Raw genomic sequence first — 17,043 nt, forward strand, 5'->3', positions numbered from 1 at the left:
CAGGGCACTGTGGAGGCCTCAACATGAATTTCTGATCATCAACCCTACCTTGACTGGTTCATCATTTTCTCAGTTTCCTGTTTTAGAATTCATGAACATCATGATAGAAGTGGAGTGGACCACATTCGATCTCCAGTTGTGGCATGAGCAAACTAACCAGAATGTCAGATACACATGTCCAGAAGAAAAATGGACCACAACCTGTGAGACTGCACAGAACACATTAACTTTTGAAACTTCGGGCAGATTAAAACTGTATGCTAAACTGAGACTCAGGACCTTTGCCTTTCGCGGGCAACTGAAACTTCACTCATTTCAGCATGCTTATTGTATTCATAGATAGGTCTCCCTGTGCAATTTTTACCCTTCACACTTTCTTCCATGACCAATTTGACAATTCCTAGTCATTTCCTACCAACTGATCCATAACTTCTGTCAAATTATATCTTTTTTTTTTTCTTCCTGTAAGATGCCTCACCTGTGATTGCATTGTCCCTCAATAACTGCACATCTGGTGTCTGTCATTTTCTTGTAATGCAAGTTTATTGACAAGCATTGAAATGAAGGACACAATACTATATTATTTAACTTGAAACATTTTTACATTTATTGATGCATGTGTTATTACAATGATCAGTTTGTTTCAGATAATTCGTGCAGTATATTCAACACAAGTAGTCATCTACATTCTCCTACAGGGATTCACAATTCCCACCAAATTTTGCTAAAATACATAATTTTATACATCAAGTAATTTGCACAGTAATGTATTTCCTTAACACAGGTGAGCATTCTTGTAGTCAGAAGAAACAGGGCTAGAAAAGTTTTTGACTGAATTTTGGAAATAATCAGCTGTTAAAAGTAAAACATTCTGAAAGATAAAAATTTTAATTGTGAATAGTTTTTTAAATAGGAAATGTTTGGAAAAAGTAAGATTTTTCTGGAAAGAGGAAACTAAGGGCCTTTAGATGAGATGAATTGCTAAATGTTGAGTTACATATTAGGTCACTCCAAGTGCCATATCCATGTAGTTTCTCCTCAGAGTCTTACATCATGAATATTTACTCATAATAACTATTTCTGTGTAAAACAATAGGACTACACACATCAGTAATAGCAAAATTGTGTTATGAACAATAAAACTGGTTGGATTTCAGCTTGAGAAAGTAAATAAGTATTTTATATAATTGTTGTATGTGCCATTAAAAAAAAGAGATAAAATAAAGAAAAATCCAGAATGGAATAATGACAATATTATGAAAAGTAGAGATTGCTAGTCACCATATAGTGGAGATGTTGAGTCGCAGATACCCACAACAGAACTGTCTGCAACTGTATCATGAATAGCAATGTGCACTTTTCATAATATTGTCATTAAAATAAAGCCAAAAATTATTATTATTAGAATCAAATGAGAACAAGTGGATGGTTCCAACCTACTTCTTTAAATCCTCTGCTTATCATCCAAGTTTCACTTTTGTTCAGTGCTACACTTCAGGATAAATACCTTTAGACAAGACTTCCTAATATTAATATATATAAACCCCATATATATTACTTCCAGCTTTCCCTTTTTTACTTAGTACTGACTTACTATCTGAGCTATTGATATTCACACAGCTGCTTTTCTTTTCTCCAATAGTCTTCTTAATTCTCCTATAGGAATCATCTTTCCCTAGTCACGTAATTTTCTACAGCCCTGCATTTGTCCACTAGCCATTCCTGTTTAGCAATTCTACATTTCCTGTCACTCTCATTTTGTAGTCATCCTTATTCCCTTGCACATGCTTTATGTGCTGCATTTTTATATTTTTCTCCTTTCATCAGTTAAATTCAATATATCCTGTGCTGTCCAAGAATTTCTACCAAGTCTTGTCTTTTAACCTGAGTGACCCTCTGCTGCCTCCAATACTTAATCTCTCAAAGCTACACATTCATCTTTAATTGTATTCCTTTCTCTTGTTTCAGTCTAGTGTTGCCTAATGTGGAGAATCAAACAAAATTTGTGACCAGATTGGAGGTTCTTGGTAGGCAAAACATAACATGTTATCTTGGACACCGAGTCATTGATGGAAGTAGGAGTAATTTCAGGCATGCCTCAGAGATGAGTGTTGCGACCCTTTTTGTTCTTGTTTTGTGTTAATAACCTAGCAGATAATGTTAATAGCAATCTCAGACATTTTGTAGATGATGCAGTTAGCTACAATGAAGTACTCTGAAAAGAGAAGGTGCCTACTTAAGATTTTAAAATGGTGCAAAGATTGACAACTTGCTTTAAATATACATGAATGTAAAAAAATTATGCACTTCATTAATTAAAAATACTTGTATCCTTTAACTATGATAAAAATGATTCACAATTAGACAACTCATACATCTGGATGTAATAATTTGTAGGGGTACAAAACTGAATGATCACTTAAGCTCAGTTGTAGGTAAGGCAGGTCAATGACAAGATACTGGGAAAATGCAGTTAGACTACAAAGGAGACTGGCTATAAATCACTTGAGCTTCCCATCTTAGAATATCACTGAAGGGATACTGAAAATATGTATATAGAAGCCTACTTATGATATCTCAATAACCAGTATTAAGTGGAAAATGTAGATATATTCTTCAGCCCCTACATACTACTCTCATAGGGACTATGAAGTTAAAATGAAACTAATTATAGCATAGATTAGATTAGATTAGATTAGATTTACTTTCATTCCAATTGATCCGTAGTGAGGAGGTCCTCCAGAATGTGGAACATGTCAGAAAAACAACAATACATGACAAATATTTACAACTAAAACAAATAAGCTAATGTACCATTCTACAGGTCCCAAGTGGAATGATCGTCATTTTTTAATGAACACTAAGAGTCATTTTACAAATACTAATGCACTGAATTTAAAATAAAAAAGTTTTTTATTTATTTATAAGGTAATAAACATGTAATACAACTACTGTAATACTTATTTACAATGAACACATTACTGCACTGAAATGGTGCAGAAGTTAGATTATACACTCCTGGAAATGGAAAAAAGAACACATTGACACCGGTGTGTCAGACCCACCACACTTGCTCCGGACACTGCGAGAGGGCTGTACAAGCAATGATCACACGCACGGCACAGCGGACACACCAGGAACCGCGGTGTTGGCTGTCGAATGGCGCTAGCTGCGCAGCATTTGTGCACCGCCGCCGTCAGTGTCAGCCAGTTTGCCGTGGCATACGGAGCTCCATCGCAGTCTTTAACACTGGTAGCATGCCGCGACAGCGTGGACGTGAACCGTATGTGCAGTTGACGGACTTTGAGTGAGGGCGTATAGTGGGCATGCGGGAGGCCGGGTGGACGTACTGCCGAATTGCTCAACACGTGGGGCGTGAGGTCTCCACAGTACATCGATGTTGTCGCCAGTGGTCGGCGGAAGGTGCACGTGCCCGTCGACCTGGGACCGGACCGCAGCGACGGACGGATGCACGCCAAGACCGTAGGATCCTACGCAGTGCCGTAGGGGACCGCACCGCCACTTCCCAGCAAATTAGGGACACTGTTGCTCCTGGGGTATCGGCGAGGACCATTCGCAACCGTCTCCATGAAGCTGGGCTACGGTCCCGCACACCGTTAGGCAGTCTTCCGCTCACGCCCCAACATCGTGCAGCCCGCCTCCAGTGGTGTCGCGACAGGCGTGAATGGAGGGACGAATGGAGACGTGTCGTCTTCGGCGATGAGAGTCGCTTCTGCCTTGGTGCCAATGATGGTCGTGTGCGTGTTTGGCGCCGTGCAGGTGAGCGCCACAATCAGGACTGCATACGACCGAGGCACACAGGGCCAACACCCGGCATCATGGTGTGGGGAGCGATCTCCTACACTGGCCGTACACCACTAGTGATCGTCGAGGGGACACTGAATAGTGCACGGTACATCCAAACCGTCATCGAACCCATCGTTCTACCATTCCTAGACCGGCAAGGGAACTTGCTGTTCCAACAGGACAATGCACGTCCGCATGTATCCCGTGCCACCCAACGTGCTCTAGAAGGTGTAAGTCAACTACCCTGGCCAGCAAGATCTCCGGATCTGTCCCCCATTGAGCATGTTTGGGACTGGATGAAGCGTCGTCTCACGCGGTCTGCACGTCCAGCACGAACGCTGGTCCTACTGAGGCGCCAGGTGGAAATGGCATGGCAAGCCGTTCCACAGGACTACATCCAGCATCTCTACGATCGTCTCCATGGGAGAATAGCAGCCTGCATTGCTGCGAAAGGTGGATATACGCTGTACTAGTGCCGACATTGTGCATGCTCTGTTGCCTGTGTCTATGTGCCTGTGGTTCTGTCAGTGTGATCATGTGATGTATCTGACCCCAGGAATGTGTCAATAAAGTTTCCCCTTCCTGGGACAATGAATTCACGGTGTCCTTATTTCAATTTCCAGGAGTGTACTTACACACACACACACACACACACAAATTTTCAATGAGCGCATTACTGCACTGAAATTATGCAGAAGTTATGTTGTACTTATATACAAATCAGTTGGTTTTGCTAAGAAATTCACCAATGAAGTAGAAGGAGTTGGTCACCAATAAATCCTTTAGGCTTCTCTTAAACTGAATTTCATTGGTTGTTGAGCACTTTATGGCTGCTGGCAAGTTATTGAAAATGTGTGTTCCTGAATAATGCACACCTTTTTGTACTAGACTAAGTGACTTTAAATCCTTGTGAAGATTATTCTTATTTCTAGTACTGATTCCATGAATTTTTAATGACAAATTTCATTAAGGAATAAATATATTGGGAAGCAGTAGTTAGTATCCCTAGTTCCCTAAACAGGCTTCTGCAGGATGTTCTTGAGTTCACACCACATATAATTCTTAATGCACGTTTTTGTGCCCGGGAAACTTTAGCTTAGCTTGATGAATTACCCCAAAAAATAATCCCATATGACATTATGGAATGAAAGTAAGCATAGTATGCCAGCTTTTTCATTTTTATATCCCCTATGTCTGAAAAATTCGCATTGCAAAGAGAGATTTGTTAAGACGCTTCAGCAGTTCTGTGGTGTGCTCCTCCCAGTTGAATTTATTATCAAGCTGTAATCCCAAGAATTTAACACTGTCCACTTCTTCTATCTTCTTGTCATCGTATGTTAGACATATACTCTTGGGACACCCCTTACAAGTTCTGAACTGCATGTAGTGTGTTTTTTCAAAGTTTAGTGACAAAGAATTGGCTAGGAACCAGTGATTAATGTCCACAAATATTTTATTGGCTCATCTTTCTAAGACTACACTTGATTTGCTATTTATTGCAATGTTTGTATCATCGGCAAACAAAACAAACTTGGCATCTGGTAATGTTATTGATGAAAGGTCATTGATATACACAAGAAAAAGTAAGGGCCCCAAAATGGAACCTTGTGGGACCCCACATGTAATTAGTTCCCTTTGGATGATGCCTGATAGCTTTATACATGTCTCTTTCCTAATAACACCCTTTGTTTCCTGCCAGAGATATAAGATTTGAACCATTTTGCAGCGTTTCCTGTTACTCTATAAAATTCTAGTTTACTTAAAAGTATATTGTGATTTACACAGTCAAATGCCTTTGACAGATCACAAAATATACCAGTTGCCTGCAATATTTTGCCTAATGAATTAAGCACATTTTCACTGTAAGTGTAGATAGCCTTCTCAATATCAGAACCTTTTAGAAATCCAAAGTGTGACTTTGACAGTATGTTATTTGAGATAAGATGGTTATAAAGACGACTGTACATTACTTTTTCGAAAATTTTTGAGAATGCTAGCAACAGTGAAATTGGACGGAAATTTGATGCTATTTCTTTATCTCCCTTCTTAAACAGTGGCTTAACTTCAGTATATTTTAGCCATTCAGGAAATATTCCACTGATAAACGACTGGTTACACAGATAGCTTAATATGTTACTTAGCTCAGAATCACATTCTTTAATTAACTTTGTTGATATTTCATCATACCCACTAGATGTTTTTGATTTTAAAGATTTTATGATGGACATTATTTCTGTTGGGGTAGTGAGGGTCAAATTCATATTATGGAAGTTACTTGAAATGCCTGGTCTAAGGTAATCCATACCAGCATCTACTGAACCCGACAACCCCATCTTTTCAGTAACAGTTATAAAATGTTTGTTAAAAAGCTCTGCAACACTATACACATCTGTCACCAATGTATCATTTACTCTTAATGCTATTTGTTCCTCTTCATGTCTGGTTCTACCGGTCTCCTCCTTCACTATATCCCATATTGTCTTTATTTTGTTATCTGATATGACTATTTTTTCCTTGTAATATATTTGCTTTGACATCCGTATTACAGTCTTTAATATTTTGCAGTATTTCTTATAATGTGCTATAGCATCAACATTGGAAATGTTTCGGATTGACAGATACAGTTTTCTTTTTGTTTTACAAGATACCCCTATTCCTCGAGTAATCCATGGCTTCTTTGTAGACTTTTCTCTAACCTTGGTAAGTTTTGGGGGAAAGCAGTGTTCGAATAAGGTAAGCACTTTATTAGCAAAGATGTTATATTTTTCATTCATGCCATGAGCACTGTAAACATCAGTCCAGTGAATGTCTCTGAGGAGTGTCCTAAAATAATCAATTTTTGGCTTACTGATTACCCTCTTGAGCTCAGATTTAACAGATTTTATATCCTGTTCAGTATTAACATTTAACAGAAGGAACTGCATGTCATGGTCTGAGAGACCATTGACTATTGGTTTTGTAATATAATTTTGTTCATTGGACTTTTCTATAAAGATATTATCAATGGCTGTTTGAGAGCAAGTGGCTATCCTAGTGGGGAACTTTACTGTGGGAATTAAGTTGAATGATAGTGTTACTAACTCAAATAAGTTCTTATTGGGAGATTCTTTAAGGAAATCTACATTGAAATCACCAGCAACCACTATTTCTTTGTTTTTGGTTGTTAAATGGGCCAGTACAGCTTCAAGGTGGTTTACAAACAGATTAAAGTTACCTGCAGGTGCTCGATATTCACTTAATATTATGAAGGATTTTTTGTGAAAATCTAATTCTGTTGCACATGCTTCCATATGCTGTTCTAGGCAAAATTTATGAATGTCTATGTTCTTAAATTTATGACAGTTCCTGATGAATGTGGCAACTCCTCCTTTCTCCATTTCTGATCTACAATGTGAGATGCTAACCTAAAACCTGTAACACTTAAAAGTTCTATACCAGTGGTCACATGATGTTCAGAGAGGCAGATTATGTCAGCTGGGTTTGAAGACTCTAATTCATCTATGCAGATAGTTAATTCATTTATTTTATTTCTCAGTCCTCGAATATTTTGATACAATAAAGATAGCTGACATTTCACATTGACTGAGTTAAAATTGGGTGGAGTTAAAATATCTGCTGACAGTTGAAAATTCTTAACAAATTGCTGTTTATGCTGATGTAATAAGCTGGAATTATGTTTTTTGATTTCTTTCTCAAACTGAAGGTTTGTCTCAGTTCTAACCTCTCTTAAAATTTGCTTTCTTTCTGTCCTCCCTACCCTAAAAAAGGGTATTTTACCACTCATGACAGTGCCTCCCCCTTTAACTTTCCTGCTATTTCCCCAGCCAATTTACCCTTCCCCTTCCTGTTGAGGTGAAGGCCATGCCTAGTATAATCCCACCTACTGAGAGAATCCACATGAACCACACCAATGTGTGACCCCACACCCGACATGAGCAGCCGTTCCAGCTCCAAATTAACTCTCTTGACAGAAGAGTTCAAATGAGGTCGGTCATGGCGCCCAAGAACAGATACAAACTCAACACTAGTATGCTTCGATGCTGATGCAATCTTCGCCAGGTCACACTCTATACTGTACCCAGGATCTCTGTCAATACTGTTACCTGCCCCACCCACTATAACCACGGTGTCTTCCTTAGTGAAATCTTTGCAAAGTGATCCTAAATCCTCTGTCACCTGCTCCAGACCAGCACTAGGTTTAAAAAAATTGGTCATCTGGTATTCTGATCCTAGTTCATCCTGCAAAAGTTGGCCAACACCTCTTCCATGGGAACTACCTAACAACAACACTTTCTTTCTCTTTATTGATTTCTCTACATTCTTACTTTTCAATTTGCTGCTGGAAGTTTGTTGTGCCCTGTCTACACCTGCAACTGCTTGAGGCTCACCAGCTTCTAACTGAAGCAACAGGTCAAATCTATTTTCCACATTCACCATAAAGCTGTCAGACAAAGTTCTAGGCCTGTTCCTCCTGTTGCCTGTTGCCACTTCCCACCTCTCCTTACCCTTCTCCCTCCTTAACCTGTCAAGATCTCCACTGGCCTTGTCTAACTCAGCCTGAAGGGCGGCAATTTTCCCCTCCTGTTCTAGTATCTTCCTATCTCTACTACAAATCCTACAAAACCACTGATGAGTCCCATTTACTTCTCCTATTCCCACGCCACTACAGTCACCCACATGGAAAAAACTACAGCACCCATCACACCAAAGCCCTGACCTAACAATTCTACGGCAAGTCAAGCACTTTTCACTCATGATAAATGTAATAGTTTATTAAGAATAAGTCAGTTAAATTACAGATAAACATGAAAATTTGGTTACACAAATTTGGCCTATGCGCAACTGTGTGTAAACAAAAACAAAAGTGCAAAGTTTCTGAAACAACAGCTTAAACTTTACGCTACTTTCCAGAAATGCTAGTTAAATAATGAAGAGGTACGCTAAGTTAAATTGCTGGAGAGAGCAAGGAACAACTAAACGAAATTCTATAGATTTGCTGCAGCAGAACGTGTACCCATGTCTGCCGCTAGGCGTGTACAGCGCAGCTCATTACCATTTCCTTGCAGAGACATTAATCAGTCATCCTTCCCATGCTCTGTACACAGTGGGAATTGAAAGAAACACCTATACGTTGTAGGTCCATACCAAGCACCCTCTGCCACACACTTCACTGGTTTATTAAGTATGTATATAGATGTAGAATTCTGACAATGCTCAGGGTGCAGCTAAGTGAGCATAACCAGGAAATCAGGCATCATAATATCATGGACAGTGGCATACATACTCTACCTAATGCTAAAACAAAGTTGAAAATGATTCAAAATTTGTGAAATCAACAAAGAGATATAACTATACAGACAAAATGAGATTTCATGCAGATGCGTTTCAGTATGCAAGCCAACAAGAAAACTTTCAGCTTCCATAGAGGGCTGTTAAAAGTATTTATATTTATTTGAATAGCCCTTTTACAGTGCACTTTCAATCAATATTTGAGTTCTTGCCATGTTTATTCATCTGACTCTTCACACACAATCATTTCATACAATTTGATCTCTGATTCTGGATGCATTCAATGTTATGACACTGTTTTCTATTCCCCCCCCTGAAGACCACATTCTGAATTTTGTCCCTAACCAAATCACTGTTATACAAGTCCATTACATTGATTTTTGCTTCTTTGCAGTCATTTAGTGTGTAAACAATACAGTTTGTCCTTTCAGCTTCATTATTTTACTTAAGATTTACATCATCAGTCTGTCATATCCATTTCAGCTACAGCTATTCCGCAATACATATTTTTAACAGCCATAAGCAGAATGACTCCTTCCAATATTAGAAAATACTAAAATAAATCACCCTTTCAGCTTAGGTGTAGTGGCCTTCCTCAGGGTATAGACTAATTGATCTTTGCCTGAGGAAGGCTGCTGCGGTTCAGTTGAAAAGTCAGTAAATTTTGGTATTTTAATTATTTTATAAGATGACATGGCTGATCTAATCTACTCTTTTTGCAACAGGGTAAAAGTGTCAAAAATTAGTTTTAAAAATGTTCAGCAAACCTCACTGGTGAACAGCAGTGTGGTCTGTGTGATTAATTCTCAACACCTTGAGAACATAAAAAAGGTAGTGAATTAACATTGTGTGGCCTAATAATTCAAAAAACTTGTAAAAATTGTTTAATATATGTCTTTCTCTCTTCTTTGAAGTTATATGAATGTTTCTCAATGGTTCATTATGTCTAAAAGAATATAACCCTTTTTGACAAGTAGAAATACAAGATCAAAAATATGTGTTAATCTTAGAAATTAATAGGAATGAAACTTTTTTCTCATAATTATTTCCACATTTTACTACTTCATTTGAAGAACACATTATAAAACAGAAAATTGTTTCACATCACACCTTTCTCAACCACATACTACAAAACTCATCTGACAACTATTGAAATGCATCAAGGAGGCAAAGAGATCAATGATGTATTTAGTTACACAAAGATATTTTCTTAAGACAGTATATACAAGGAAAGACTATTTTCTGGGTTATGAGAAATACTCAGTGATATGCTCTAAGGGAAGTGAGAAATGATGCAAACTGTACCAGTGCAAATAGGGCAATAGTCAAAGGGAAAACAGTGTTACTTGTATAGTGAACCAGAATTACAGGGACATTTGAATTATAGTAGATTATGATACCATGACTGTTTGGTAGACACTGTGATTCCAGTCTTATTTTCGGCTATTTTTCACCTAAAGTTGCAGATCTGAAGTACAAAAGGGAGCCTGTGGGATCAATGTATTGTATAGCTATACTTATTTAATTTTCACAATACTGTGGAACATCATTTTGCTTTTTGATTTTAGAGAAATTAATAATCCAATAAATTCAATTTGTTTCATTTGGCCACAATTGGCATGTATTTCACACATCACAATATTTTGATTACGAAATTTCTCATAACATTTTATTCTTTGTTAAACCAATAACTGTTATAATCTTTCAAAAACAAACTAGATTTATCATCAAAACACCTGTATTGCAAAATTATGTACAAAAAAATATACAATTATTTTTATCTTTATAATTTTTTAACCTCAAGTAGCATGTTTTCTTTGTAACTGTTCCCTCATGTAATACAAAAAAAAATGATACAAATGCTAATTTGACAAATTACTGGTTGTGGAACATTCTAGAACTTCAAACCGTAATTTATCATTTCTCATATTTGCCAGAAGTTAGAGGGTCAAGCAATTGAAAATCCAGGATGGAATAATGACAATATTACAAAAAAGATTGGTTGCCACTCACCATATAGTTGAAATGTTGCATAGGAGAAGATGTTGGTGCTGTTTGTTCTTCAGTCCAAAGAATGGTCTGATGCAGCTCTCCATGATACTCTATCCCATGCAAGCCTCTTCATCTCCCTGTAATTTCTGAAACCTATATCCTTCTGAATCTGCTTACTGTATTCATCTCTTGCTCTCCCTTATGATTTTTACCCCACACTTTCCTCCAGTACTAAATTGGTGATCCCTTGATGCCTTAGAATGTGTCCTACCAACCAATTCCTCCTTTTAGTCAGGTTGTAGTGCACAATTTTCTTTTATCCTCAGTTCTATTTAGTACCTCCTCATTAGGTACATGTTCTACCCATGTAATCTTCAGCATTCTTCTGTAGCACCACATTTCAAAAGCTTCTATTCTCTTTTTGTCAAAATTATTTATCACCTATGATTCACTTCCCTACCTAGCTACACTCCATACAAATACTTTCAGAAAGGGCTTCCTGACACTTAATCTACACTAGATGTTAACAAATTTTTCTTATTCAGAAATGCTGTTCTTGTTATTGTCAATCTAAATTTTATATTCTCCCTACTTTGACCATAATTGGTTATTTTTCTTCCCAAATAGAAAAACTCGTCTACTGCTTTAAGTATCTCATTTCCTAGTTCCCTCAGCATCACCTGATTTAATTTGATTACATTCCATTATCCTCATTTTGCTTTTGTTGATGTTCATTTTATGTCCTACTTTCAAGACACCGACCATTCCAGTCAACTGCTCTTCCAAGTATTTTGCTGTATCTGACAGAATTACAATATCAGCAGCAAACCTCAAAGTTTTTATTTCTTCTCCCTGGATTTTAATTCCTACTCAAAACTTTCGCATTTTCCCTTGTTGCTTGCTCAATATACAGATTGAATAACATCAGGGATAGGCTACAATGCTGTCTCATTCCCTTCCCAACCACTGCTTCCCTTTTGTGCTCCTCGACTCTTACAACTGCCATCTAGTTTCTGTACAAATTGTAAACGGTCTTTTGTTCCTGTATTTTACCCCTACCACCTTTGGGATTTGAAAGAGAGTCTTCCAGCCAACATTGTTAAAAGCTTTCTCTGTAGGTTTATCTTTCCTTAACCTATCTTCTGTCAGATGTTGTAGGGTCAGTATTGCCTTGTGTGTTCCCACATTTCTTCAGAATCCAAACTGATCTTATCCAAGGTCAGCATCTACCAGCTTTTCTGTTCTTCTGTAAAGGATCCGTGTTATTATTTTCTATCATGACTTATTAAACTGATAGTTCAGTATTTTCAAACCTGTCAGCACCTGTTTTCTCTGGAATTGGAACTACTAAGTTCATCTTGAAGTCTGTGGGTATTTCACCTGCTGATTCATCTTGCTCACCAGATGGAAGAATTTTGTCATGGTTGGCTCTCCAACGAGTATCAGTAGCTCTAACAGAATGTTGTCTACTCCTGAAACTTTGTTTTGTCTTAAGCCTTTCATTGCATTGTCAAATGCTTCACACGGTATCATATTTCCCTTCTCATCTTCATCTATGTTCTATTCCATTTCCATAATGTTGCCTTGAGGAACGTCTGCCTTGTATAGGCCCTCTATATACTCCTTCCAACTTTCTGCTTTCCCTTCTTTGCTTAGGACTGATTTTCCATCTGAGCTCTTAATATTTATACAGATGGTTCTCTTTTCTCCTAAGGTCTCTTTAATTTTCCTGTATGCGACATCTATCTTACAACTAGTGATATATACTTCCACATTCTTACATTTGTCCTCTAGCCATCCCTGCTTATCCATTTTGCACTTCCTGTAGATCTCATTTTTTAAACGTTTGTAGTCCCTTTCACCTACATCATTTATTGAATTTTTGTGTTTTATCCTTTCATCAATTAAATTCAACACCTCTTGTGTTACCCAAGGATCTTTACTAGCTCTCATATTTTTACCCAATTGATACTGTGCTGCTTCACTAATTCATTTCTCAAAGCTACCAATTCTTCTTCCACTGTATTCCTTTCCCCTGTTCTTGTCAATCATTTCCTTATGCTCCCTCTGAAACTCTGTACAACTTCCAGTTCTTTCAGTTTATCCAGGTTCCATCTTCTAAAGTTCCTACCTTTTTACAGTTTCTTCAGTTTCAATCTGCAGTTCATAACCAATAAATAGTGATCAGAGTCCACATCTGCCCCTGTAACTTTCTTACAGTTTAAAACTTGGTTCCGAAATCTCTGTCTTACCATTACATAATCAATCTGAAATCTTTGATGTCTCCAGGTCTTTTCCATATATACAACCTTCTTTCATGATTGTTAAACCAAGTGTTCACTAGATTAAATTATGCTCTGTGCAAAATTCTACCAGACAGCTCCCTCTTTCATTCCTTTCCCACAGTCCACATTCACCTACTACTTTTCACTCTCTTCCTTTTCCTACTATTGGATTCCAGTCCCCCATGAGTATTAAAGTTTTGTCTCCCTTAATTGTTTGAATAGTTTCTTTCATCTAATCATAGATTTCCTCAATCTTCTCCTCATCTGTGGAGCTAGTTGTTATATAAACATGTACTACTGTGGTGGGTGTGGCTTCATGTCTAACTGGCCTTGAATAATTCATTCACTATGTTGTTTGTAGTAGCTTATTCGTGTTCCTATTTTGTTATGCACTGGTAAACCTACTCCTGCAGTGCCGCTATTTGGTTTTTAATTTGTAATCCTACATTCACTTGACAAGAAGTTCTGTTCCTCCTGCAACCTAATTTCACTAATTTCCACTATATCAGCTTTAATCTATCCATTTCTCTTTTTAAATTTTCTAACCTACCTGCCCAATTAAGGAATCTGACATTCAATGCTCCGATCTGTAGAACACCAGTTTTGTTTCACATTATGACATCCTCCTGAGAGGTCCCCATCTGGAGATCCGAAAGGGCGACTATTTTATCTCCAGGATATTTTACCTAAGAGGAGTTGGAGATAGGCACAACAAAAATGACTGTTAGACAAGTAAGCTTTCAGCCAATAATGCTTCTTCCAAATTGACAATGTACACACACACTCAAGCAAATGCAACTCACACACACACACACATGACCTCTGTCTCTGACCTTGGCATCCAGAGACAATGCTCACGTGTGTGTGAGTTGTGTTTCTGTGACTGGGTGTTTGTATGTTGTCTAATTCAGAAGAAGGCCTTTTGGCCAAAAGCTTACATGTCTAACAGTCTTTTTGTTGTATCTATCTGTGAGTCAAAATCTCCTCTATATGGGAATTAGCTATTTATCCTTTTCATCACTCTATCAGAACTTGCAGAGTGTTTGTTTCAAGATTCAAATGAACAGTTTTTGTCTACATGCTGCATAGTAAGTTAGTCTTCATACTGTGAACAGAAAGTGCACCATGTATATCTTTTATATTGCAAATTGTGATTTGTGATTGAAAAATCATTTGAAATGTTTAACAGAACTGTTTATTGAGGGCAATGAAAATTATGAACTCTTAGAATGATTGCAAGAACTTGTCTTTAGCAATGTGCAGGAAGCTCCACTGTTTACCATATGTGGATGGAAGGCAAACCATAATGTCACTTATTTTCAAAAACATGGACATTTACATCATTCCCTAGACAACAAGAAGATGATGTATAGAACCACAATTGTCCGCAGCTCGTGGTCGTGCGGTAGCGTTCTCGCTTCCCGCGCCCGGGTTCCCGGGTTCGATTCCCGGCGGGGTCAGGGATTTTCTCTGCCTCGTGATGACTGGGTGTTGTGTGATGTCCTTAGGTTAGTTAGGTTTAAGTAGTTCTAAGTTCTAGGGGACTGATGACCTTAGATGTTAAGTCCCATAGTGCTCAGAGCCATTTGAACCATTTGAACCACAATTATATTGGTGTAACAAGAGGAATACTAAAAGTTTTTGCTTTTTGCAACAAGCTTTCTAGATTTGTGTTCCACACAGCTGTTCCCTTTTAAATACAACCATGTACTTACATAGCTATTTGACTAGATTCCAAGCTGTACAACAGATTATCATCATTGGATCCTAACCTATCAGTTCAATAAAACACTGGAAAAGTGTTATAAATGGGAAAGAAAGCTCAGGAGGGAGTTAGTCATCACAGTGTAACAAGAGTCATGAAAATATTTGTATCCATGTGGGTGATATTCTCTACACAGCACCAGTGAATGTGGGCAAGTGAACAAAACAAGGATCATTATTTGAATGGCATTAAATGGGGTTACTCTGAACACTTTAAAATTTTATTACATTACCATGAAAACAGATTTTATTATTTTAAAGTAATGAGTGCAGCTACATATGAGGTCTACGAGCATCAAAAGACCGTTCATGCCAAAAATGATCATATGTGAGTTTATTATATATAATAAAAATAAAAGGCAGTGTTCAAAGTTACCCTGAGATGGGGTTAACATTGAACACACAGTGCTTTTGTATTGCTGTTCAAAGTTAAAGGCTGTGAGAGTAACTTTGCTGAACAATATTGCTTTAAAAGGAAATTAGTGATTTAATAATACTTTATTAACATAAAATGTAATGACAGTTTAACTGATTTTAGTTAACATTTGTAACAAACATTTAGCAATCGTTTTCTTAATTTCACAAAATAGAACACAGTAAAATAAAATCATTAATTCACCACTTCTATAGAAGTGTATCTTGCTACACTGTAAGTTCTTTCTTGCTGAAAAGTAAAAATCCCCTCCTATCAGCATCTGGAATACTAAGAAAGTTCACAGTGTCCTCCTTACTGGCAATGCCTTCATCAGGTACATTAAGCCAGTAAGTTTAAATTGAACTTTGTGACAGTGATGAAGGAAAGCTATGTTATAAGTTAGTCCATCATTATATTGACTGAGTTTTAGAATTTTACCAATGTAGTGCTTCACTGTTTCTTCTTCTTCTTCTTCTTCTTCTTCTTCTTCTTCTTCCTCCTCTTTTTTTTTTTTTTTTTTTTTTTTTTCCAATGAAGGAAACCAAATGAAAGTATCCTATTTCTGGAATATTGTCAGTACCCAAAGAGCCTTTTCCAGAAGTTGTGTCAGAATCATTGCTGACTGAAAGTCTGTACTCACTGTCACTGAGTTCCAGGAGTTCTCATGTTCATCAGAACTTGTTCTAGTAGAGTTGTCTCCTTGCATAGAGTCCTGCTTTTTTTGGGTAGTTTTGCTAGATAAGACATCTGCAGCACTGATACTTCTCCCATCAGTAATATTAATTGAATCTGTCAGTGGAGAAAGGAACTAGGTCACTTTTTGGTGATTTTCACTTATTTACATAAATGTATTAAACAGACCAATACACACCTTACTGTCACGAAACAAGCTATGAGGGCCATTCAGAAAGTAACCTCCGGTTGATTTAAAAAATACACCAAGTTAAATAAAAATATTTTAATATATACATCTTACAACTACATCTTTGCACTATTTTTCTACATAGTCTCCATAGCGATTGAGGCACTTATCGTATCTCTTCACAAGCTTTGAAATTCCTTCTGCATAAAAATCACCCGCTTGTGCCTGGAGCCAGCCTGTGACCGCATCTTTGAGCTCTTCGTCGTCATCAAACCGCTGTGACCCGAGCCATTTCTTCAAATGCATGAAGAGGTGATAATCACTTGGCGCCAGGTCTGGGCTGTAAGGTGGATGGTTGATAACGTCCCACTTGAAGGACTCAAGAAGGGCCGTTGTTCTGCGAGCAGAGTGAGGACGGGCGTTATCGTGCAAAAAAATGATACCGGAAGTCAGCATACCACGGCGTTTGTTCTGTATAGCCCGTCGTAACTTTTTTATTGTTTCACAGTACACGTCTTGATTAATGGTCGTACCACGTTCCATGAATTCAACCAACAACACCCCTTTGGCATCCCAAAACACCGTTGCCATCAGTTTTCTGGCAGAAAAATCTTGCGAGGCTTTTCTTG

Source organism: Schistocerca nitens, chromosome 5 (assembly GCF_023898315.1).
Source record: "Schistocerca nitens isolate TAMUIC-IGC-003100 chromosome 5, iqSchNite1.1, whole genome shotgun sequence".
NCBI classification, from domain to species: domain Eukaryota; kingdom Metazoa; phylum Arthropoda; class Insecta; order Orthoptera; family Acrididae; genus Schistocerca; species Schistocerca nitens.